This window comes from Gouania willdenowi, chromosome 18 (genome assembly GCF_900634775.1).
Source record: "Gouania willdenowi chromosome 18, fGouWil2.1, whole genome shotgun sequence".
NCBI classification, from domain to species: Eukaryota; Metazoa; Chordata; class Actinopteri; order Blenniiformes; family Gobiesocidae; genus Gouania; species Gouania willdenowi.
The window spans coordinates 20,094,832-20,120,002 of record NC_041061.1 but is presented as its reverse complement, the minus strand read 5'-3'; the positions used below and the strand labels follow the sequence as shown (position 1 = coordinate 20,120,002).

General features: G+C 37.9%; 1 protein-coding gene across 2 annotated transcripts in view; it reads left to right on the top strand.

Moving 5' to 3' along the window:
* Nucleotides 1-2,227: 2,227 nt before the first annotated feature.
* The window catches only part of nlgn2a (neuroligin 2a), a 268,976-nt gene continuing 246,032 nt past the window's right edge, over nt 2,228-25,171 (top strand). The window contains exon 1 of one of the 2 annotated variants that reach the window (XM_028474126.1): nt 2,228-2,441. The gene's annotated coding sequence lies outside the window, so the exon portion shown is untranslated. The remainder of the gene's footprint in view (nt 2,442-25,171) is intronic. The other variant, XM_028474125.1, reaches the window with a different exon arrangement.

The window sequence follows — 25,171 nt, the reverse complement described above, 5'->3', positions numbered from 1 at the left end:
TATTTTACACGAGGGGTTTCCAGATCCGATATTGATATCGGATATTGGTCCGATATCAGCCAGAAAACGAATGTCAGATTTTATCGGACTGCATCTAAAATTACCGATATATAAATTCTATAGATTAGAATACTGTAGATATTGTGTTGAAGGTTAAAATGTATGTAACCAATAGGTTAATAATAAATGGGTCAGTTATTCTCATACCGACTGTTGCTGACTATTGTTCTATGTTTGAGTGACATCACTTGATCAAGACTTTTCTAACATTCCACACTACAAAATAAGGAATAAAAGTATGTACGATTTGTGCTGTTATCATATCGGATTGATATCGGTTATTACTTAAGGCTGTAATATCGGTATCGTGTTGAAAAAGTTGTATCAGGACATCCCTATTTTACACTACACCCGGTCTCAATGTTCTGAAACCTTCTCAAATATAAATCTAGTTCAAGTAAAATGCAGAATAAAAAACATGTCTTGTCACTTTGTGCACTAATCTAAACTAATCTGTGCTTGTAACACACTTTAATAAACATGATCAAAATCTAATTCTAGAAACAATTAAAGTGTCCCTAGGGTCACCAAAAATGGGGTCACGACCTGAAAAAGGTTAGAAACCACTGTACTAGTGTCAAATATGAAGAGGTGTAAAGAGTACTGACGTATCCTACTCAAGTAGAAGTACTGATACGTGATTGAAATTGTACTCAAGTACAAGTACAATGTACGGAGCTCAATTAAGTAGTACTCAAAGTAAAAGTTACTAGTTACTTTCACCATCCATTTTTCCACGGTTCCCTTCCATTCAGTAAACATTTAATGTATAAATTTAAAAAGGAAGAGACCAAATCTTGCACAATTGGAACTTAGTTTATTTTCCACAAAGGCATCTGTACAAAATAAAAGGTTTGTCAAAATGTCAAAATTCATTTTTAAATAAAATAACACCAATTAATTTGAGTCAAAATGAACAACTTAAATGTATAAATAAACAATAGTTCAACATATAGCTACATTTATGAACTCTTAAAACTGAGAAAATAACCTCCATTCAATGCTGTTTTGTTGCCCCGCGTTACGTTTAATCTGATCAGCTATGATGTGATGCATTAGATTGTTGTCTGGTCATTTTATTTATTTATTTTTTTGTAGTTTTACATATGTCCCTTGTTGATCATTTTAAAACAAAACAATAAATAAATAAATAATTTACTCAGTCACGGTTGGGTGTAGAAATGTAAAATGACTTTTCATCTCTTAAAATGTACTTAAGTTTAAGTAAAATGACTGATTTATCCATAAAGGCAACGCTAATGTGAGTATTTGTAATCCATTACTTTCAGATGCAATCTGTTGGAAAAAAAAAAAAAAAAAAAAAAAAAAAAAAAAATGGGCTCGTGTCTCTTTAACGTGCTCTGACGTCACACTGATGCAGATCTAGCCGGGTGGATGAGAGGAAAGCAGGGGATGCCGAAAACCATCAAACACATCTGCAATTATTCCTTTAAATGTAGCGCAGGTGCTTATGAGACCGAGCCCAGCAGCAGATTAACACCTATTCCCTCTCCTCAGAGGGCGTGACGCGGCTGTCACCGTAGAACAAGGCAAGACGACATTTTTTTTTTTTTTTTTTTTTACTAGAAAAGCCTCCATATTGAGGTCAGAGGAAAGCGTTGCCACGGAGACCGGGTTGCTTAGGGAGGACACTGCAGCGCGCGTCACTCGCAGGGGACGAGCAAAGGGAGAAGGGTGCGCGCACGGTGGCGCGCAATGTGAGGCGGTCACGGGCATCGTGCACAGCAGCAGCAGCAGCAGCAGCAGCATCTTCATCATCTTCCCAGCATCACCATCACAGACCCACCACCGTGACTCCAGCCTCTGTTTGGTGGATCTAACCATGGATTTATCCACGGCGACATGAAAAACGCTGATAAACTGAATTGTCAACACAGGTGACACTTGTCAGCTGTCAAACCGGCTGTGCTTTGCTTTCTAAGGGATTTTTTTTAAATTTTATTTTGAAAAACACAGTTGATTCATTTCGCTCGTGGCTAACCGGGCGAGCAGCTGATTAATTAATTAATTATTGCCGGTGTGGCCGCGCGCGCTCGGATGGAAACCCGTCGCGTGCATCGAGCGGCGCGTGGCGGTGTGTTCTAATGCAGGGGACGCAGTTTTCTGGCTCTGCTTGTTGCCATTTCTCGCTGATATTAAACTCCTCCACCTGCCAGTTTGGGTTATTCTGCTGTGGCACTGCCGCCATAGTGGTTTTGCTTTAAAAACAAACTCTAACTATTATTATTATTATTATTTTTTTGTGGCTTCACTTTCATCGTTTGTTTTTCACGAAGAGGACGAGGAAAGACGGGATTTTCAGCAGGTGAATTAGATTGTGGCAGCCCACCAACAGCAGCACTGGGATCACTGGTTAACAGGTAGGATGAGATTTCCACTTTTTTCTCTCATATTCTATTTTAAATAAGTGTGTATTGTTTCAAACAAACAGCATTACATGATATACAGGTTGTAAAAATGAAAGTATGTTTTACTTTTTTTTTTTTTTTTTTTTTTACAATATTTATTTAGAACATGCAGGCTTTTTTGTGTGTGCTTGCATGTCACTGTGCAAATGTATGTGTGTGTGTGTATTGTGAATAAATCATGCAGCTGAGCTTGTCCCTAAAAACAGAGATGCACCAACTGTCCTCTTAAAAAAAAAAAACCCTGCTCTTTTCTCCTGGAATGATACAGAGAATGCTATTCATTCTTTCTACACCCTCCTGCTAGGGATCAAACCACTCTCCTGAATGGTTTGCTAATTCGTCATTCAACCTCTTTCTTTCTATTTTTATTTCTTTAGATGAAAATTGTTGCAGTGCAATGGGTGGATCTTAGAAAGGAAGCTGACTGTAGTGCATTTTTTTATTTTTTTGTTTGAATACTTTATTAATCCCAGGGGGAATTTCATTGTAAGGCAGATGACAGAAACTCACCACACACACACACACGAAAATCTCTTTTATTTACCCAGTGGAATCATCCTAAATCTTAATTTGAGCATCTTTCCATGGAGGGTTTTTTGTTTCCTCTCACACAGAACATCCCAGGAAAGGCCAAAGCAATGAGAACATCTTTCCACACACACACACACACACACACACACACACAGAGAAGGCAAAGCATAGGGTACATTTATATGCTGACTGCTCTTGTGGGGCATTTGGATTGGCAGGGCCTTGTGAGATGATAGAATTCAGCAGGGACAGGAAAACCTCTGTTCTTATCTGCAGTGATGAGACGAAGAGGAAGGCAACTCTGCCCAAGCTCGCCCCCTCCTCAGCTCTAGCCCGTCCTACATTAGCTTCAATGGGAAGAAAGCGTTTTCAAAGAGCAATGAGGGGGAACCGTTGTTCATACGTGTTGTCTTATGTGTGTTATGTCTCCCTGGAGACTGGCTAGAAACTCTGAATTAGGCGGATTGCTGAGTGATGTCACACTTTGGTGGAGGGAGATACACTGGCACATTTCAGCAGCAACTTGAACTGGTTACATCATCAGGAATGTTTGTGTGCATTTATATTTATGTTAGTGTTTCTCTCTCCATTCAAGAAGTCTAATCGTAAATATTGAAACCTGAATAATTTTATTGTAACTCTCGAGTTATTTATTATCTCCGCCAAGGAGGCCGTATTTTCACCAGCGTTTGTTTGATTACATCAAAAGTACTGAATGGATTGTGACAAAAATTTTAACCAAAGATAGACTTTAGGCCATAGAAAATTCCATTACATTTTGTAGACCTGCATCAATATATTGACTCTGGATCAGTTTAAAAATGTGAAATATCATTCTCTCATCATTGGCTTAATTTCAAAAGCTCATATCTCGGTTTGAAGTTGACTGGTCTTTATAAAATTTGACACAGTTATGTCGGGTTGGTTTCTGAATTACCCCGCCAAGTTTTATAGGGATTTCATCGCTATTTTTAGAGAGAAAAAAAGAGGTTGCCCATTAGGGTTGTTGAAAAAAATCAATTTGGCGATGTTACATTGCGCAATTTTCGGATCAATTTTAAATGCATCCTTATTGATTTTCTTTAATTTAAAAAAAAAAAATAGAATTACTATTGCAACAACACATCATCAGTAGGGTAAAACTAACCTGTCTCACGACGGTCTAAACCCAGCTCACGTTCCTTATTAGTGGGTGAACAATCCAAAACTTTATTTTTTTTTTTAAACCTTTTTTTAATCAGGAAAGTCTTTTCCACTGCAGGAGACATTGTAACTGCACAAAGAAGTGCACTGAAACCTGGGCATGTTGACCAGCTTGTGTTTTTTCAATAAAATCTAAAAAAGTACTTTCAGCATTTATTTGTTGTTCTAGACATATACCTCAGTTAAGTTGCACTAAAGTCAAAGTTGGTTTAAAAGCCACAGGCAGATTGTATGTTATTTTTTTTTTATTTGAAGTTGTTGGTACATGACATGTTAAAGCCAATGTTTTGAGTGTAAAATATGCCAATAAATTATATTTCATACATAATGTTCTCATGGTGTACACATTTACAGATTAGTTGTTTCTTAAGTCATATATGAAAAAAAATCGCATTGATCGCCTTATACTTTAATATGGGACATATCATATCGTATAGTAACCTATGTATCGGGATACGAATCGTATCACCAGATGCCAGGCAATACACACCCCTATTGCCCATAATTTTGGACTAGGGCTGTCCGATATATTGTTTTCTTTTTTGGTGATAGGAAAAATTACAGTATCACCTCTATATATATATATATATATATGTGTATTATAGCTTATTTTGTTTTAAAACACTTGTTTTAGGAGTCAGTGCTTTCGCTACTTATCAGAATAGCATTAAAAAGCAGTTTCACTCACACATGCTTCCATATTGTGCAGCTGTTTGTTAATAAATGGGCCCGTTTGGCATTTTTCATCAGCAAATTTATCGAATGAATTGTCTTTCTGGTTAAAAATATTGAGATTTATGTTGTATATCACCATTTTTAGAAAAATCATATCAATATGATTCTTGGTGATTGTCGCTTTTTAAAATTTTTTTTTTTTTTTTTTTAGAAAAAACATGGGGTCATACATTTGGACCTACTGTTTTAAGCTTATGTAACTCTAACTGTTCATCATGACCCATCACCAATTCAACAAATAACTTTTGGATTTACAGTAAGGCAGTAACAAAGATTAAGAAAAAAAACACTAGCTTTACTTCACAAAATTTGGCCCCAGTTCTAAATTTAAAAATTTGACCCCCCAACACTTGCGCTCCATTTGATTCCCCCTACGCTGTGAAAATTTCCCCTTGAGAACCCTGCGCTACAAGTTCAGAAAAAACGAGTTTCTACCAGTTGTAGATGGAGCTTAACCGAATACAAATAAAATTCCTTTTTGTAAGTAGTTTTCTTTTTTCAATAAAGTGAAGCATGTCTGATACACTGAAATTAAAACGATTCCCATGCTGCTTCTTGCATGTGTTTGAGCTCAATCTGTTCCAATTTAGGGAAACAAATCCAAAAGCAATTTGAAAAAGATTGTTGTAATTCCTATACCCAAATGCATGCAAAGCCATCCCTCCCAGTGAAAGTGAAGGTGCAGCCCAGGCTGCAGGCAGATGGGCCTGTAAGGTTCAAAGCGTGTCGTCCAATAGATTGATGTCTCCCCTCGCAGGTCGCTAAGCATTCACCAGATGCATGACCGGTGGTGTGACAGGGTGGGGATGAAATGCTTGTCACAGTAGCACACAATCAGGCTTTCATCATCCTCACAACAAAATCCCTCCAGTCAGGTTTACCTTGCCTAATTTCCCTCCTGTACGGCTTCTTTTTTTTCTACTGCAGTAGAACCAGTGACAGCAGGTCCCACTCTGATGTCATAGATAACTCGGGGCGCTGCTATTTTTAGGTCCTATCTGTGCTGCGGAATATTTTTAGGATAATGACAGCTGACGGGTGCTGGTGAAATTAAATGTTTGTCCACCAAAGTCAAAAATGAAGGAGTGAACGCCGAGTGTAGCTGAGCATGTGTGTCCTCTGGGAGCTGCTGCTGTTTGGAGAGAGCTGCGTTTGTCACTGCTTTGAAGCCAAAACAGCACAGAAGTACCATGAGGACCGCTAGCAGAATGTATTGTTCCCCTGTGGGAGAGTTTCCTCCCAGGTTTAAGATTTCCCTGTAACAACAGGATGCACTGGTGGTGGTGGTTAATTCTTTGGTTATTCCGTTCAAATCAAAATAACTAATAAACAGTGTCGTAGCAGAATTACAGAAAAATAAAAAAACAAAAGCAGCGGTTTTCTGTTTTAAACAAAAAATCTTGTTTTATTTGTGAGATATTTGGATATTTATGGGGAAATTAGAACGAGAACTGAAGTCTGCTGCACCTGGTTTTCCGTTTTCCTCCATAGGTCCTGGACCCGTTCTCTGCACACTATAGGACTGTTTAGGATTTATTTCATCCGTTTTCTGATCCTGCTCCTGTTATCATGCCGTCTGTGGATGTTTTAGCTCATAAAAAGCTGCTCCCGTTTGGTTTTTTTTTATAATGGTGTTACAGTCCAAATAGTATCCAAATAAAATGGTGACCATCGACTCTGGGGCTGTTGTGAGGAACAATAGATCTTCTACCATTTGACACTTTTGCAAAAAACAATTACACAGCTATTTTGAGGGCACTAAAAATATTTATTTTGCATGTTTTAATACAGTGAGTCGTCAACACACAGAAGTTGATCACAAGAAACAAGGAGCACCAGTAGATTCAATACACCACCTCTGGATTAATCACATATGTGCTATGTGCATGCTTTTCGTAGCATCTATTTTTTTAATTTTTTTATTTGTGTGTTAACGTTTCAATTCACCAGTTCATCAGTAATGTGACACATGCATTGCTCTTTTTTTTTTTTTTTTTTTTTTTTTTTAGTCCAGGAGTAAATGGCCACCCCCGTCTGTGGGTCCCCTCTGTGTGGTGGGCTTAAAACATGAAGCTCTTGTCCTAGTTTACCTTAAATATCCAAATATCACACAAACAGAACAGTATTTGATTTCAAAACAGAAAAACGCTGCTTGTCAGGTTTTTGATTTTTCTGTTTTGATTTTGAAGTCTGTAAAACAAAACAACCACAATGTTTATTTGTTATTTTGATTTGGTTTTGAAATGGAATAAGCAAAGAATGAAGGGTACATGAATTCAAATGATATCTGTTGGAAACTGAAATGTGAATCGACTCAGTTCCGGAAGGGATTTCAAATACTTCCACTGATGAAAAGGAGGGTGTTTGCTGTGACCTTTGAAGCCAAACATTGTGCCACTCTTTTCCAGCTGGAAATGAAAGGGGTTAAAATCCATTGTTTCCTGATTGGATGATAATTTTTCCACATAACAAGGTGTCGTTATTGACAAGCAGCTGTTCGCTCTAGGAACATGCCTCCTCTTTCCCCTTGAGAACCTTGTGTAATCAGCCAGGCATTTACGTGTTTGCTGTCATGTGGATATTACTTCACGCTTATTAAATGCAGTTGATTTCAAAAGTAAGCCTAGTTTGTAAGACTTTATAGACCCAGCAGGACTTCTTTATTGGCCTTATTCCACTTTCCTGGAGGCCCGTTCATTTGCTTCAAAGAGGGCTTTTCACAGTTGCTATGGTTGCTCTCATTTAAATGAATGTAAACCTTAATGTGTTTTTACATTTTATTTTTGTTTCCATTTGTGACTAGCTTGTATGTCCATATAATATATTTCAAAGCCTAAAAAGTCCTAAAAACACACTGTCTGGTATGAAGCCTAAAATAATGGAGGTTGCCTTTTAATCCTATCATTAAGTCAAGTGCTGCTGTGCTGAATGATGACAAAATCATTTGACCCACATTCTAACACAAGTTGTTTTGTTCCAGTTTGTGTAGCTACAACGCTATATTTTAAGATAAACACATGAAAGTGTGTTGTTTACTGCTTCTGATCTGATTATTTTTTTTTTGCAGGAGAGAAAAAACCTTTTTCCAATTTTTATCCATATGATTCGGGCCTGATTTACTAAGATCCCAATTAAAGAGTCAATGCGCCTACATATAGATGGCACACACCATTTTCTCAGCTGTTGCACATGATTTACTAAAATTACCAATGCCAATAATGGGTGCAAAGTATGTGTTGGCCACTTATGTGGGACTGTTCACAACAAGCTGAAAATAATACTGGAAGAGGTGAGTGGACATATACTTGAATTGCAGGAAACAAATCCTAATAAGTCTGAGAATCGCAGTATGGGGGTGGGGCTTTCTGTGAGATATTAAATGCTGTCAGGATATTGAGAAGAAAAATGTCATTATGATTTTTAACGTTCACTAAAAATGTTGACCGAGCAGTAAAGATCCGTTCTGTCACCTTGTTCGTAAAGCTAACACAGATAGGGTTGCAGCTAAGAATTATTTTAATAATCGAGTATTATATCAATTATTCTGGTGAGTAATCAGATATAATTTTTTTTAAACATTTCATTAAATTACTTTAACTTATTTAATAGTAATACAAACAATAGAAGTCAGTTAAATGAACAACAGATTGAATTCCTCTTAAGATAAACATTTTATTGGCAGACTTAACCCAATATAGTGTGGTTAACACGCTCAGTGCTATTGACGAGAAAACTCATCATTTGCGTTTTTTTCACGGAGATTACTAGAAAAACACCCTGGCGGAGGTCCCTCATCAATATCTAAGCTGTGGGGTGATGTAGTGACCAACTGGTGCCCTGAAGGTGGCAGCAGTGCACCTTTAGATGTGAGATTAGCCACTGATGCCACCATTAGTTAAGGAAGAAGAAGCAGGGACGAGTGAGATTATGGCGCTACAGAGTGATATTGTGGCGCATCCAGCAGCTCACAGCACCACATACTAACACAGAACATGTGTGGACCTGAGTGGATTATTCATAATGCTGTGATCATTTGAAAAAACGATCAACTTACTAAGACAAAACGGTCATATCTGTGTCGAGAGGAAGAGGAAGTTATGGCTGTGTGATCGACGGGGGGTGGGTGGGCCTCAACTGTGAGCCAGATTGCAAAATACTACGTGAAATGTAGGTGGTAGCAGCACACCTTTGGATGCAGAGCTTAGAGGGAGAATAACGGAGTTTACGAGACAGAAAATGGCGCTACGAGAGATGATGTCGATAGTTGATGTTCCTACCAGCAAAATGCTCAAAAATGGCTGGCACTGAGGCGGTTAGAAATTCTGAAAATGGCTGGCACTGAATGAGTTAATATAATATACCTAAACCAATAAATAACATACATTGACCAGATCTGGCAACCTGTGTGAGAGGGAGTGTGCGCGCATGTGTGTGACACAATCAAAATGAAGTGAATAAAGCGTAAAGTAACGCTAGCATTTTAATTTCTGTGTAATTTTCACTAATACACTTTTTCACATAATGCCTCGCCATGTGGCCACTACAACTATTTCTCCTTTTAATCAGCCATTATTCAGCTAGATGTATGTTCTATACATGCCGTAATCTACACTAGCATACAGCGGATGCTTTTGGCTCGGGTAACTTTGAAGAAGTGCTGTTATTTATTAGGGGAGTGGTGTCCTAGTGGTTAAGGACGCTGGCCTTGGCGCCGCAAAATGGCTGCCGACTGCTCCCCAGGGATGGGTTAAATTGCAGAGGACAAATTTCAATATATATGTGTAACAACATATATACATGACGAATAAAGGTGTAAAGCCCAGTTTAATTTAATTTAGATTTGTCTTGCAGTACATGCATTGTACTGTTTTGCATCCAATTTAGTTTATAATGGTCCCACACTTTCGACAGTTTACACCATTTTCTTTGCTCTCTGTCGGTCTCCGACTCCATTTTGCATTCCAGACGTGACGTCATTAAAAGCGGAAGTGACTTAAACGAAGCATTGAGTAGGAGAATTTTGCATTAACGCATTTTAGTAATCAAATTACTCAATTAAACCAAGGAATTGTTTCTGCCGTAAGCGCAGATAAACACCTGCCTTGCAATCACTGTAAAGTAAATGCATGCTCCAAAAAGTCCTGGCAATTCAGTTACATTTGGGCAGATTCACCCAGACAGGATAAATGTGCTGAATAGATTGTTGGTGTTATTTTGTCTGTTTGACAGCCACACTCTTCCAACTTAAATCAACCAACTGCACATTTATTTTTACACATGCTAAACTTCAGGGCTCCATGCCACCAAATAACAAACCAATGTGTTTAAGGCATAGCATTTAAATGGACTTCACTTGGCTCGCTATTAATACATAATGATAATAATGTAGGGCTGGGAAAAAAATTTAATTGATCAAATTTGGGGATAAAAAACATTTTTTGTTTTGCAAATTTGAGTTTAAAAAAAAAAATATATATATATATATATATATATATATATATGGTTTTTTTTCCACCACAGTTTGTTCAGACTTTTTTGCGTTCCAATGTCAGCCAGCCCCCTCTTTGTTTACATTTTACCCTTTGAGTAGGCTATATGTGTTACAGTTTTTATTTGCACTATGCTGAGATGCTAAGGGAAGAGTTTATTATTCTTAAATTGTAATGTTATAGAATATGTAGATATCTGATTTTTTTTTAATCAGTAAATTTAAGTTGCTATGTGCTGTTGCACATTTGCTTCAACCTGGTTAAAGCTTGAAATTGTTGAATGACAAAGACTCATTTACTTTTTATTTTGGGATTGTTCTATGCATTTTAACTCTTGAGGACAATCACAGCAATAAATTTGCACTTTTGACAATATAACTGATGTCTGCAGTTATTCTTAAAATAAATTGAAAATCAAATCGAAACTCCAATTTTTCTCTAAAAAATCTGAGATTTTTTTTAACGCCAAAATCGCCCAGCCCTATAATAACGGTGTGTTTTATTGATCACTTTATAGATTGAAAACCCAACATGGCATCCCTCCAAAATAAAGCAATGGGGTTGTACTCGTGCAGTGTAGTGCCCGGGGGTTAAAGGGCCTTGTTCAAGTACCCAATCCTAATGACCAAAAATGTCCGGTTTTGTGATTCCTTTGAGAATGGCATCACTGGCTTTATTATCTTTGACTAAAAAGCTAAATCGCATGGTCATCTTTAATCGCATCTCTTTAATAACAAATCAAAAATATTATTTTATATAATTTGAAAAGCAAAAAATATGTTGGTCCATACTTTTTGATTCTTAGATTTTGTTACACTGGTACAGTGCCCATCAAAAGTATGTATTCATGTGGTAGAGCTGTCAAATATGGCCAGATGAGTATGTGTTTGAAAGGTTCAATGTACAAAGAGGTGTACATACTCTGTAGTGTTATAAAAGGGTACATTTGCGGGTGCAAAGTAAAATGTTGTGTGCATTTTCCCTGGTTTAATTTTATGGGACATGTGCATGATAAATTGATAAAGTTTGCACCAATGCGGCAGTTTAGGTAGAATATGATAAAATGCATACATTTGTACAAATAAAACTATTTATTTAGCATTTAACATTTCTTAGTGTAGGGGTGCTTATTGTGTGTGTGTAAGCCCAATGCTTGAGACTTGGCCACACACACGCATGCGCATCAGCCGTGCATGTGTACGCCCAATGCGTGAGACTTGAGAGCTTTGTAAGTATATCAGTGTGAGTGCGGCTCAGACGCCCCTCCCCCCTCTTTGGTCTTACCCTTCGTCCGATGTAACCCACAATGATTTCAAAATAAAATTAAAATCACCAAATAATTCCAAAATAATGGATGCACAGCCTGGGGCCATAAGCAAGCTGGTGAAAAAGTTTCAGATCGATCATACATTGTGTCAGGGAGATATGAGCTCAACATGTGCACACACACACACACAGACGATCCTTGCTTTTATACCTCGATATTGCCTGGGGTCCAGAGACAGCTGGAGTAGTATTCAAAGAAAACTAAATGAAATTAGAAGAAAGAAGTCCTTCAATACATTAGAATAGCTCATTACTTTGCTCTTTCAGTTGAGACGAGCACTTCCCTCGAAACGCTGGATCCAAAAGTTTTCACACTTGCTCATCCTTCTGTGTTTTGCACCTGCACTGAGATCTTAGCCCCGTGTGATACGAGACACAGGTGAGAGATTAAGGTTGCTTACTCTCCTTTTCACATTTCTTTCCCTACTCATGCTTTGAATGTCCTTTTTCCCCAAACCCTTGTATGCTTTCTCAGTTTAAGGCAGATAAGTGCTGTGTTGTCCCCAGAGTGCTCATTAGGGTTAAATCAAGGTTGAAAACTCCAAAGCGTTACAAAAACAGATTGGCTGTAAACAGCCCTGATGTTTGCTTCTCCACACTCCGGCCATCAGCAGGCAGCCGTCGCATTGCTGCTGCTCCTCCGACCCCCCGAAGGAACAAATGTGACCACCTGCCAAGATCAATGGACATTTACTATTCTTCTTACTTCAGAGAGATTACGGATGAAAAACAATCGGCGGTAGGGTAGAGATTTACCATACAGATCCTGATTATTAGGGTATCTCTTGTTTGATTTAAGTCATCCTTAAATAGAAAAATCATTCCGCGTTGCAAAGATGGTTCCCAAACAGGGAGCATGATACAGATTTGATGGAATCAACTACAGCAGAGTCAGCAACAGCCAGGATTAAATTCATCCAGCTTTCTGGCCAATCACATCGACCGACAGAAGGGATCCGTGTTTTTTTTTTTTTTTTTTTTTTTTTTTTTTTTTTAGTTTTTTTTGTTTGCCAAGCCGGATAGTTGCAGTGCATTGCTTATAGGTCCATCCTTTGGCATTCCTCTGTTTTACTTTGAGATTAGAGAGAAGTTATTCATTAGATGCAGTCCATCCACTGCGGCGGTGGCGCATCCACGCCGTGTCTTACACTTGCTTATTGGGGTCACAGAAATATTGAGTAAATTATGTCAACGACAGCATCTCAAGGTCGTGGACCATGCCAGAATACGCTATTGTAAACCCCTCCACGTCACAAACAAGCTGCAGGTCAACAGGCAGGTGAAGAAAGACACTCTCACACAGTGTGTGCTTGGAAAATCAAGCAACCAAAGACGTTGCAAATGCACACAATTGAATGGATCAGAGGGAATGCTAAAGAGCTAATGGTGCGGTGCGCAGGTTATAAATGCAGGGCTGAAGGTGGGCGATCTACAGGAGCAGGGAGGAAAAGGGCAGCGTGTTACCACCACATTATAACGGCACTATCTGTATTTTCACTCCTAACATCTGCTGTGTGCTTCCTCCTCCCTGCTGCAGCTCACACATTAGCATTGGCTGACATACCACATATATTAGTGTGAGCTGTCAGCTGAAGCCCTAACAACTAGCAAGAGAGGCACTCTCTGTTAGAATGGTAATAGTGGCAAAAGCAGCAGCCGCCGCAGCCGTGGCTGTGTTGGCCAACACGCTGAAGTGTCATCACTGTAGTTGAGCTGTTTAAGAAGAGGTGTTAAACACATTGATTTATCCAACCCTTAGTTGGATTTAACACGGATGTGTCTATGACTACACGTATGGTTATATTATAACTCACTTCCACTGCCCATCAGAATCTCTGACTCACTATACCAATGTTCAAATCATGACTCAGAACCCACCTGTTCAAACTGGCTTTTCTATAAACCCCCTTTTTTTACTCACCATGTAAAGCGTCTGAGTGTCCAAAAAAGCGCTATACAAATTCGATGTTTAACATTCATACTTGTTGACACCTTTGACACTTACTTGTATGTAAATCTTTTTTCTATTTTTCTGGTTTATTTATGTATTTATAAAAATGCTCAATGGGGGACATGGGTACGACATTTCATTCTGTACATGAACACTAGTGACTTAAAAAATCTTGAACAAAAACTCTATATTTTCATACATTTTCATTAGATGTGTATGTATGTGAGGCTAGAAACAAATTTTCTACCTTTTGTAAAATAGATGGGAAAAACCTCTATTTCCTCCATTTTATTTGACCAGTTTGACAGGAGTGTTCATAGTAATGCAAAATCATCGAAAAGTAATCTTAAATTCATATAAACTTTTTTCTTCCTTATTCTTATTCATATTTCTTGGATTTATCTATTCCTAGAATATCTTTCCTATCAAATAGAAATGGCTTGGCCAACTTTTTTAATTCCAATCTTCACTTTTTTCATTCAACACTCTTGAATGATTTTGTGTGTTATTAAGTACATTTTCATTTACAAAATGCTAATATATTTTCCAAGCTTCGTCCACCAGAAAATACATTTTTATAGTTACAACAGTGCCACAATTTTTTATATTTCACCAACCAAGGCATTAGGTTTCAGAATTCTTCCGCACTTCATCAGGTTGTCGAGCTGCTGTTGATGCATGATAAGGTGGCTTAGCTTTAGCAGGTCCTGATGGTTGATGCTATTGAAAAGCACAAGCTTGTTCCTTTCATAGTGAATTAGGCTGCCACTCACCCTTTAAGTTCTAACATGGTATTGGTATTTTTTCTCTGTGCGCGTCTCCCATGAACGAAGGTGGCGTTGCGACAGTGATGAATGAGCACTAGAACGGTAGCATTAGACCTTTCGCTGCTCGTCTGATGAGCGTCTCATTGTCTCCAAGAGCAAAGACAAGTTTCACCTCCAGAAAAGATGCACAGACCATTTGGTGAATGGTTCACTTCTCGGACAAAACCCGTAATAGCATAAAATCGGTGGCCCGTTTATCTGTGATTTCATCTGACTGAAGGCCTTTTTCTATTCAATTCTTCCTGATGTTTGAGGATGCAGCATGTGCGTCCTCCATCCTTCATCGAAAACGATGCATATTGGGTAAATCGTTCATCTGTGGCTCTTCACACTGTCTCTCAAGGCTGAAGCAATTCCTCTGCCTGACAAATGGCAGCAGGAACAAGGGGCTAAATTCCAATCTATGTGGATCACTCCCGGGCTCAAATGCTGCATGAGCAGTGTAGAGGTACTTTCTCACAGGTAGCACCTCACAGCACCAGGAACATAAATGTCAGCAATCTGGCTTGTTCCCAACTTTGAGTGTGCTTATCTTCTGCCCTCAGGCTACAGTGTCTTATTGCAAATGACTAATGTTCCCTGTACACTTTTCTCCTTGTTTGCCATTTGACTTTCAGCTAAAGTGCACGGGGGGGGCAAATAATCAGACTTTAACAAATTTTAGACTAAAATTGTTTTTGTAATGTTAAAGAATAAATATAAAAAGGAAAGATGTGTATAAGCTGGTGCACATGCGCAACTATAATCAATGTGCTCAAAATGTTGGAACGCGCATTTTCTTTTTACCTCTTGGATATAAAATTGTTTGTCCGAAATAAACATTAACATGTTCGTTCCATACAACATGTAACTATTTGAGATATATATCTATATATTATGTGATGCTTCAAATAACATACATGTTGTAACATTTCTATTAATTTTCAGTTAAGAGGCTATTGTCATTGGCCATGACGTTGAGTTTTGAATTAGTTTTAGTCAGTCTTTTAATTTTAGTCAAAATTTTGTCATCATGACTATCTCAGTTATTTAGTCAACAAAATGACAAGTTTAGATAAGAAATGCCCTCTGCTCATGCGCAACGAGTGTTGCACTCTTTCGCACACGAGCCCAGTTTTCTTCGTGCACAGCTCTGTTCACAAGTTGGAGTCTGCATCGTTCATACAAGCTTATCTTGTCAGACTTGCCACCGGTAAGTGACAATTTTCAAAGCACCTGATGCGCATCGGGCACAAGCGCGTACGAAGGCCTTACGTAAAACATATCATCAGAATGAATGACAACTTGGAGGACCAATAGTTAAGATGATCCATCCGCAAGTTGAAGCCAAAATAACATCGTCCACAATACCATTATGTCGACTAATAGGTCATAGGTATAGTCGACTGCAGTACAGCATATGAGTTTATGCCTTTAACTTATTTCAGATAAGCTCGTTTACCGGCTTGTCTGATCTTCCATGCAACTAAAGTAGTTTTGATTGGATACCTTCCAAAAAAGACACTTGGTAACAAGTTTTTATTAGTTAACAAAATATTTTAATGTACACAGTTTTTGTTCATATGTTACATTTGTTTGTCAGTCTTGTTATCATCAAATAAAAATTAGTTTTAGTCAGCAATATTAACACTGGGTAATATTAAAGTAAAACATCACTTTATTAATGCATTCCTCCATTTTGTTGCAGAAAAAAAAAAAAAAAAACTATTTTAAAAGTGAGCACCAAGCAACATCCTGAGCTGCTTCTCCGAGCACCAGATCAAAAAAGTTATGTGCACCCCTGTGTAACAGCATCTTGAAAAGGCTTTAATGGTTAACCATTAGACGGCGAAAGATAAGGTCTTGTCACCTTAATTAGCCAAGGTGAGGGAGTGCAACCTTGGTCAAATGCTAGTACTAACAGCTAATGAGTGGTGAGATTGCTTTGCAGGGATACACATTAACGTGTGATAGCTTTTAGATCGGGTGGGGGGTGGGGGGGTGGTGGAGGTCATTGCTGGAAAGAAATACCTTGGAAGGAAGCCTGCAAGTTTCCCTTGCTGCTCACTGCTATTTGAGTTTTGTTGTCACGTGGATCTCTGGAACGATTTCCGAAAGGTCTCAGAAAAAGTGAACCACAGAATGTGTTCTTGCCATCTTGTTCTGCGTGACTTTGACTAATTGGAAAAGGAAGGGTTGTATCGATTCCCCTCTGTAAACCAATAGGTACGAACATGAAGACATTTCCTTTACAGAGATTTCATTTTTCGTCAACCGTGTCCTCCAGAGAGTTCTTCATCTAAGAGTTCAATTTATCTACCATTTCCTCCCCCTTTTGTTCCCATTTTCTGTCTGCCAATGGTTCCTCACTACCCCGCTCTTTCCATTTTGTCCACACTCCACTTAATTAACCCATTGATCAGTACGCCTATAACTGAGCCGTCTGAAGTGCCCCTTGATTTCACCCCTCAGCCTTCCTTTTTCTACCCTTTACAGAATAAGTCCCACATAGCCACCCTTGGTTGTTGCTGTATCGCCATTCAAAAGGCGTTCTAATTTTAATTCATTCATTTAGTTTTGCTTTGTGAACACCCCTTCAATCGATTTCACTCCCCATTTTTACTTTTTACCACACCTTAATGTTTTTCCCCTTCCTTCATCTCAGTTTATTGTTGGTCTCCATCCTTGACCTGTTCTTCAGAGCGCTGGGTGCTGATTCATACATTTAACCAATTATGAAAGACTAATAAAGAGCGTCATGGAAACATAGAAACTTTGCTTGCTCAGGGTTTGACACTTCGTGAAACCTTTGTTTTAAAATACTTTTTATTCAAACTTTCCAGTTTAATTTTGCGTTACTGTAGTGTATTGAGTAGAGCCTGTGTTTTTTGGGGCGATAGCAGAATTGGGGGTTTGGGTGCTGATATATCGGCTCATAACTGAAATGTCAGATATAAAAATAGGAACATTGATATGAAAAGGATATTTACTGTAGACAAACACAAATTCCTATAATACCTAAAATATGATGGGAGACGACGAGCAGAACACTACTAAATGAAAATAAGGAAATGTAATTGATTGCACAAGTTTATGTCGTCTCATATTGACAGTGCTAACTGTATTTCCAGAATCCAATGTAATAAAGTTGCTTAAATGCCAAACAGGAAATTAAAAAAGACAAAATTAAACTGTAAACAATGAACTAGTGCAAGTCTCCAATGCTTTAATTTTGTAATATTTATTGCTGCCTATTCAAACACGCAGTTTATAATGCTTAAAGAACATCACAGAGCCACAGAATTTCCACACAGCAAAAAAGTGAATATATCATTTACACAGTAAAGCCTCTCTAGTAATGCATTGTTTTATCCAGAGGTGAAAGTAAAGGATTTTAAGTACTCGCGTTACTGTAATTGAGTTGCTTTTATGGGTACTTGTACGTTTTTGAGTATATTTCTAAATTTGTCATTTTACTTATACTTAAGTACGTCATTTTAAGAGAAGAAAAGTAATTAATTAAATTTGCATACCCTACCGTTGAATAAATTTGTTTTTGTTATAAAATGAAATGACCAGAACATCAACCAAAGGCATCACATCATAGCCGAACAACCAGATTAAACGTAATGCACGGCGCCAAAACAGCATTGAATAGAGGTTATTTTCTCGGTTTTAGAACTTATAAATGTAGCTATGATTAGAGCTTGAGAATTTTTAAACATTTTATTTGTTATAATTAAGTTAAATTTGTGCAAAATTTTGTTTCTTCCTTTTTATGTTTATACAAGGGGTGTCCTGATCCGTGATTGATATTGGTCTGATATCAGCCATAAAACAAATATCAAATTTTATCAAACTGCATCTAAAATCTAAACAAGCGCTCCGATAAGTTATTATTATTGTCCCCGCCCTCAGTTGTTCCCACCATATACTGACAGTAAAAAATAACTGAAGTGAACTTGAATTGCTGACGATTGTTCTCTGTTTGAGTGAAATCACTTGATCAAGCCTTTTCTAACATTCCACACTACAAAATAAGTAATAAAAGTGTGTATGATTCGTGCTGATATAGTATCGGTACCGGCCGATACGCAAGGCTGCAATATCGGTATTGTGTCGGAAGTGAAAAGTTGTATCGGGACATCCCTAATTTATACATGATATGTTGACTATGTATGCAAGGGAATCATGACAAGATTTATTACTAAAAATAAACATGGGGGATGAAAGTAATTAGTAACTTTTACTTTGAGTACTATTTAATTGAGCTATTTTCTACTTGTACTTGAGTATTTTATGTACTCTCTTTACACCTCTGGTTTTATCCGTTGGGAAAGCATGGTGGATAACTTTTTATTCCTGAAATTGTGCAGTGAGCCCCCCCCCCCCACCCCCATATATGTCACATTACAAGATTACAATTGAATTTATCAGATGCTTTTATCCAAGGTGACGTACAACACTAGCAGTTAGTGTTAAAGGACTTGCTCAACATTCCACAGTCATGGCCCGGGTTGGATTTGTACCGGTGACCCTGCGATTACAAGCTGGCTTTCTTAACCGTTACCACCACCGCCCACAGGACACAGAAATGTCAATCCCCATTTTAATGAGTCTCACCTGTTATTCCAGGGTGAGTTCAAAACATCACTTAAAGAGTTGGAAAAGAGTGCTCAGTGGATCTTCACCAGCAAAACGTGTTTGGTGTATGGTGGGTGGATGATTTGATTTATAGGCCTGGTTCCCTGCCACATGATTCATTCATATCCCTTGGTCTTCTGCCCGGCCCACAGCCATGCACGGGAATTACACTGAGCTGGAAGCTACGTGCGCACTCATGTAAGGCAGTTAAATATAGCACGCTTTGGCAAGCTGTGGAGAAGAATGCACATGCACCTGCATTTGGAGTCTAGCGACGAGCATTTTGTCATGATGAAGCTTTGGTGGTGGTGAACCCACCCACTGCTGTAAAACAGTGCCAGGTGCTCCATCAGTGCCTTGAGAAGTTACCAATTGGGTGGGAAGCTGGTGGTGGGTTTTACCAGCAGCAGATCTACTGGGAGTCTATGTGAAGTAAGATGGCACCATGCAGTGTCCATTACGAGGCATTATTTACCTAATTAGTCAAATCCTGAGTTGCACAACAAATCACACGACTATTATAAATGTGTGCAGATGGTGAGAGCAAAAAACAAAAAAAACCTAATGTAGCATCCAGGGTTGGGGTCGATTACATTTTTCACTTACAATTATATTTTCAGTGACCCATGTTCAATTACAATTACAGTATTTTTTCTATTTACAATTAAATTACAATTTTTTTTTTAATCCTCAATTAGAATTGTTCTCAATTACCAAAGTTTAATTACAATTACTGAGCTTGAAATAAATAGCCTAATAAAAGTTAATCTTCCTCTTGTGTTAGCTTTCTGTTAGCATCTCTTATGATAACTGTCCCTAACTCAGCTGTAAAATTCCTATTCCTTTCCTATCTATTGTTGCATTGTTAGCTTCCTAATCAATATAGTTTTCAATATTTTGGGTGTGTGTGTCTGAGCCTTTTTTGTGTCGGTATACCCCTCGATTTAAATTTTTTTTACATTGTAAAATTTGGGAAAGCTTGATATGAAACAGTTTAATAATGAACTACATATTCATATAACTGTAACATGGTTCCTCAGTTTTGAGTTACACTTTTAATTAACAATTGTATAGAATTTTCATGGCAATTACAATGTCAATTATCTCAAATCAATTACAATTACACCATAATTGTAATTCATTGTCAATTATGTAATTACAATTATAATTGACCCCAACCCTGGTAGCATCTCTGTTTTTGTTGATTTAAGCTCTTACAGAGTCACGTTTTGTTTTTTCTTGATGTTTATTGTACCCGTGACAAGTGGTATTTCTTTCTGAGGGTATGGCACGTAGTAAAAAGATGCCAACAAAAGAAAGAGTGCCATCCCTCATGGCTTTCTGCAAAAGAAAAAGGGGGCAAAGACACTGAAGATTCAAAGGTAGAGAAAGCCTGCAGGGTGAAGAAGAACTGATGCCGCCCAGGGGTGTGATGAATGGATTCCTTTCTTATGTGGTGACTTACTGTTGCTAAGGCTCCAAAGGAAGAGATTGTGGCAACATTATTACAATGTATAACTTGTGCAATCTAACTTATAGGGTCACCGCTCTGTACATTTATCTCTTTTTTTTTTTTTTTTTTTTATGTGTTTGGGTGACAGTATATTTTTATAGAGGCCACGCAGTGTATATTTTCTAGCTTAATGTGACAGTGAGCTAGTGTAGCGGTTTCTATCATTCGCTTACGACATCCAGGGGAGTTGGACGATAGCGCCGTGTATACCAACAACATTGCATTGCACGTCGCGGACCTGAATGTCCAGTGGCTTGTAGTAGTCAGTCATGGCACATGCAAGGACAAAACACGTGCAGGTGTACTGGCCTCGGGCCTTTCTTCCATTCCCCCACGATACCTGTCACACTGACACATAGCGGTAAATATGTTTTAGGAAATAATCGGATCCGCCTCATTCCCTCTCGTGCTTGTAAGAGTTTTCAGTATAACGGTTATATTATATCACATTTTTCTCTCATCAAAGGCAAGACTTCAAGGTCACTCATGACAGGCAGCGATTTAGAGTCCGAGCCGAGCGGGGAACAAGTCAAACATTGTGGTTTAAGGAGAAAAAAAAATGTCTCCCAGGGGTTTCACAAATCATGGTTAGCGATAATGCTATCTCCCAAGGCTGAGTCGGGGAAGAAGGGAGGGCAGAGGTATTAAATATCGTTCTATTCCCTTACTGGAGTTAATCTACAGTGATTATAACACCTTTCAAATGGTACTATTAATATTGTCTCTCTACCTCAATCTTCTCATGATTGTTAACACGGTTTTATTCAATATGGCTTGTGTCTGTTTGCTGCCATTTGTATCCGTGCCATCCTGATTTGACTAGAAAACTAGGATTTGGGATAACTGTCAGGAAAGCTTATTTATACCCTAACATTTGAACATTACGCCCACTACTACTCAGTTGGCAGCAGCTGTGTACCAAAGTAATTATTGTTTACTTTTTAAAAGAAGAATGCTTGTTTGATTTTGGGAAAGTTCAAGGTCACAGGATTGTGAGAATGTGGTTCAATTAACCGCATGAACTTACAGTATATTGACAGACTGTAGCAAGACTGTAGTCTTTCCCCTTAAAACGCTATTCTCCATCACTAGAGTGCTTGACAAAAAACATTAGGAGCTTATTTCAGTCCCAATTTCTAAAATGTCTCGTGTTAATTGACTATGTGACAGAGAAGTCCTTAAAAACCACTACTTCCACCTACGGTAACCCTAATCCCTGCAATTATACGCAACCCACAAGCAGTGAAGCACAGGTAAATTCTGACTTGGTGACAAAGCTCTCTTTAGCTGACACCAACCTCATATCTACAGCGGTAAGCTCCCACTATCAAAGCAAGGGGAATGACTTCTTTCATTGCAGTCTCACACCTGTGAGGTTTGTAGGATTATCCATTTTCTAAAAGCTTTCTTTTTGTTTCTCGTTTTATGTAAAGAAAAAAGGGAAAGGGCCCATACGGTGCTACACATGCATCTCTTTGAGTAGTGACAAATTAAATCGAAACCAACATCCAGTCAACTGAGTCATCTTGAACTGATTTGTGATGGCTAAAGACCCTGAAAGGAGACAGTAGTCATGAATCACTTTTTTGGCCACTCCGGCAGGTCTGGCACCACCAACATTATGCAGGCTGTTCGTGTTCAGACATTAGAGACAGCATCCAAATAGCAACTGCATACAGGCAAAGAAAAGATGGGAAAGACCAAAGGTTCTCACATCTGGCTTTACATCTCTGTAAAACTGTATACAATATCAAAGCAGTCTATACCAGATGCCATTTTGTATGCAACAAGAGGTCTCTGAATACAACTTTTTCACTTCCGATACGATACCGGTTTTACAACCTTGAATACAGGACGATACTGCAATCGATACAATATTAGCACCAATCAAACATACTTATGACTTTTTTTCTAGGGTGGAACGTTAGAAAAGGCTTGATCCAGTGATCTTACTAAAGAACAATAGTCAGAAACAAGTACGAATAGGTAAAAACTGACCCATTGATTATTGACCAATGGGTGACAGACATTTAACCTTCAACAAAAGAATGTTTCACAATTGAATAAAACAATACAAATAGAAGACCCTGAAAAACGCCTATAACCTCTAATTAAACAAAATATATTTTATTGGGGATTTTAGATGCAGGTTGATATAATCTGATACTTTTCTTGATATTGAACCAATATCTGATATCAGTATCTTACATGCAATACCATTTTACTAGTTTTGTTGCAAAAGTCATAACTATGAAATCTAGTAGCGCACAGCCTCAAGGTTTAACCAGATTGTCTTTTTATCCCATCAAAGAATGGTTTTGCAGCAATATGTTTTTTCTTTTGAATTTCCCATTTTTGTGAACTCCTTCAATGTTCTGTGAATAGTGACATTTAAAATGCATTAAATTACAATACAATTTTGGCCAAAATAAATGAGGTCTGGTCCAAATAAGGAAAAAAGCTCTTAAGCTCCTGGAAGTGCAGTTAATTTCATAAGCTACACTTTAAACTAAAGAAAACTCTGTGCACTCGTGATTAGAATGTCTCCGTAGTGTTGGAGCATTTCCACCTTGGTGCCTTTAACATGCACAGTTGTGTACAAGGAGGATGACATCGGACAAGGTCTTTTGAGTTTTTGTGAAAGAACATGCAATGCGTGTATATGTACATCATCACATCAGACCCATCGGAGCGTGAGCAAGACTTTCATGTGATCAACATACCGTATTCAGACATGCACAGATGCACTCTGTGTAAAACACACTCGCCTACATACCTCCATGCATCCTCAGGATCACAACATAAGCTTAAGTGCTCAGGTTCACAATCATTATGCTTTGGTCATTTCACTGCCATGGGGGACATTACTGTATGTATGTATTTGTGTCCTGTATGACACAAATGCACGCAATATAAATGGCTGTCAGCCTACATTTGTCACCTTTTTATTGATTATACATATATATCTGTTGGTTATTATTAGAATTGTTTAGTTTAATGTAGCAATGCAATGTTTACATTGTTTCAGTGCAGTTTTTAGGTTTTAGGGACGCGAAATGAAGTAGTAGCTGCATGTGACTGAATGACCTTTTAAAAGATGCATGCATTGAGACACATTTGCAGAAGTTATTAATGATACATATTTCCAGTGTAAATCATACACTCTGACAGAATTGTGGCAAATAAACAGGAAAAACATAAGCTTAACAACTCAACGGTGGTGTTATATAGAGCATAGGGGAGCAGAGTGAGTAAGTAGATCCGTTTAAGATACAGTAAAAACGACATTGTTTTAGTTTTGTACATACATTTCCAGCTCAAAGCTTAAAGTTCCTTATTGTTCTGTGTTTTTTTGGGATAAAGATGATATAGGGAATCTAAACAGGTGTATTACATTTGTCCATTTACAATAACAAAAATTATATAAACCCCTAATAGCCTCATAGATCAATGAATCACACATCATTTACTCCAAAAACAAAGGAAAAATGTGGGAATCGCCGGTTGAATGTTTTTTTTCATCTCACCATGAACACAATGACATTTTCATGCATTGCATTGTGGGATATGGAGTCCCGTAAATGGATACATACAGTAGAAGTGTTTTAACTTCATTGTTAAGGTGATTTTTTTTTGGTCTGTTTTTTCTCCAGACCAGGACACTAACTCACTTGACTCCATTTTTTTGTTCGTTTGTTCACCTTATTCCAAGTGATATCAGAATGAGTTAAAAACCCATATGCCCTATGCAAAAAAAAAAAAAAGAAGCTATCGAGGGTAATTACTTTTTTGCCGATATAAGAATTCCAATTCTATCAAACTATTCATATCATGGGTTACCAGTCCAGCCATTATTTTCTTGGTTCATCATTATTTGCTAAAACCCCGATTTTGATATCTACCGATACTAGAACTGAAGATCTTTGCCAGAACACGGCCTGTTCGGGTTGAGGTTTGTTTAAAAGATCGTTATTTATTTTTTTCAGCCCTGTATTAAATGGTCCATGGACCATTAACAGTCTGCGGACCAACGATTTGGGATGACTGGTTTGAAGTATTTAGTTGTTTTTAACCACAATGAAGTTCTCACAGCAGCAGGGCTTTTTAACTGCATTTTTTAGTTAAACCATAATTAACATATTTATTAAGTTGCCAAAATATTTAGGGAAAATTATGAAATGACATAATTATCACTCAGATGTTATCAGGATATTAAAAAAAGAAAAGACAATTTAGTTTTACATGACCAATATCTGAAAATGTGTATGCCCCACTTCATACAGTGATTTTATAGTTTCTCTCTAAATGTGAAAAGAACATTGAGTTATCCTAACATTAACAGAGACAACTTGCAAAATATGTCAGAGAAACAGTTGAAAAACAACACCAGTATAAGCAGTAAAAGCTCAGTCATGAGCAGTGGAGAAAAGCAGAGTCTATCATTAAATGGCACTAATGATCGCATTAAATAAGATTTCTTAAAA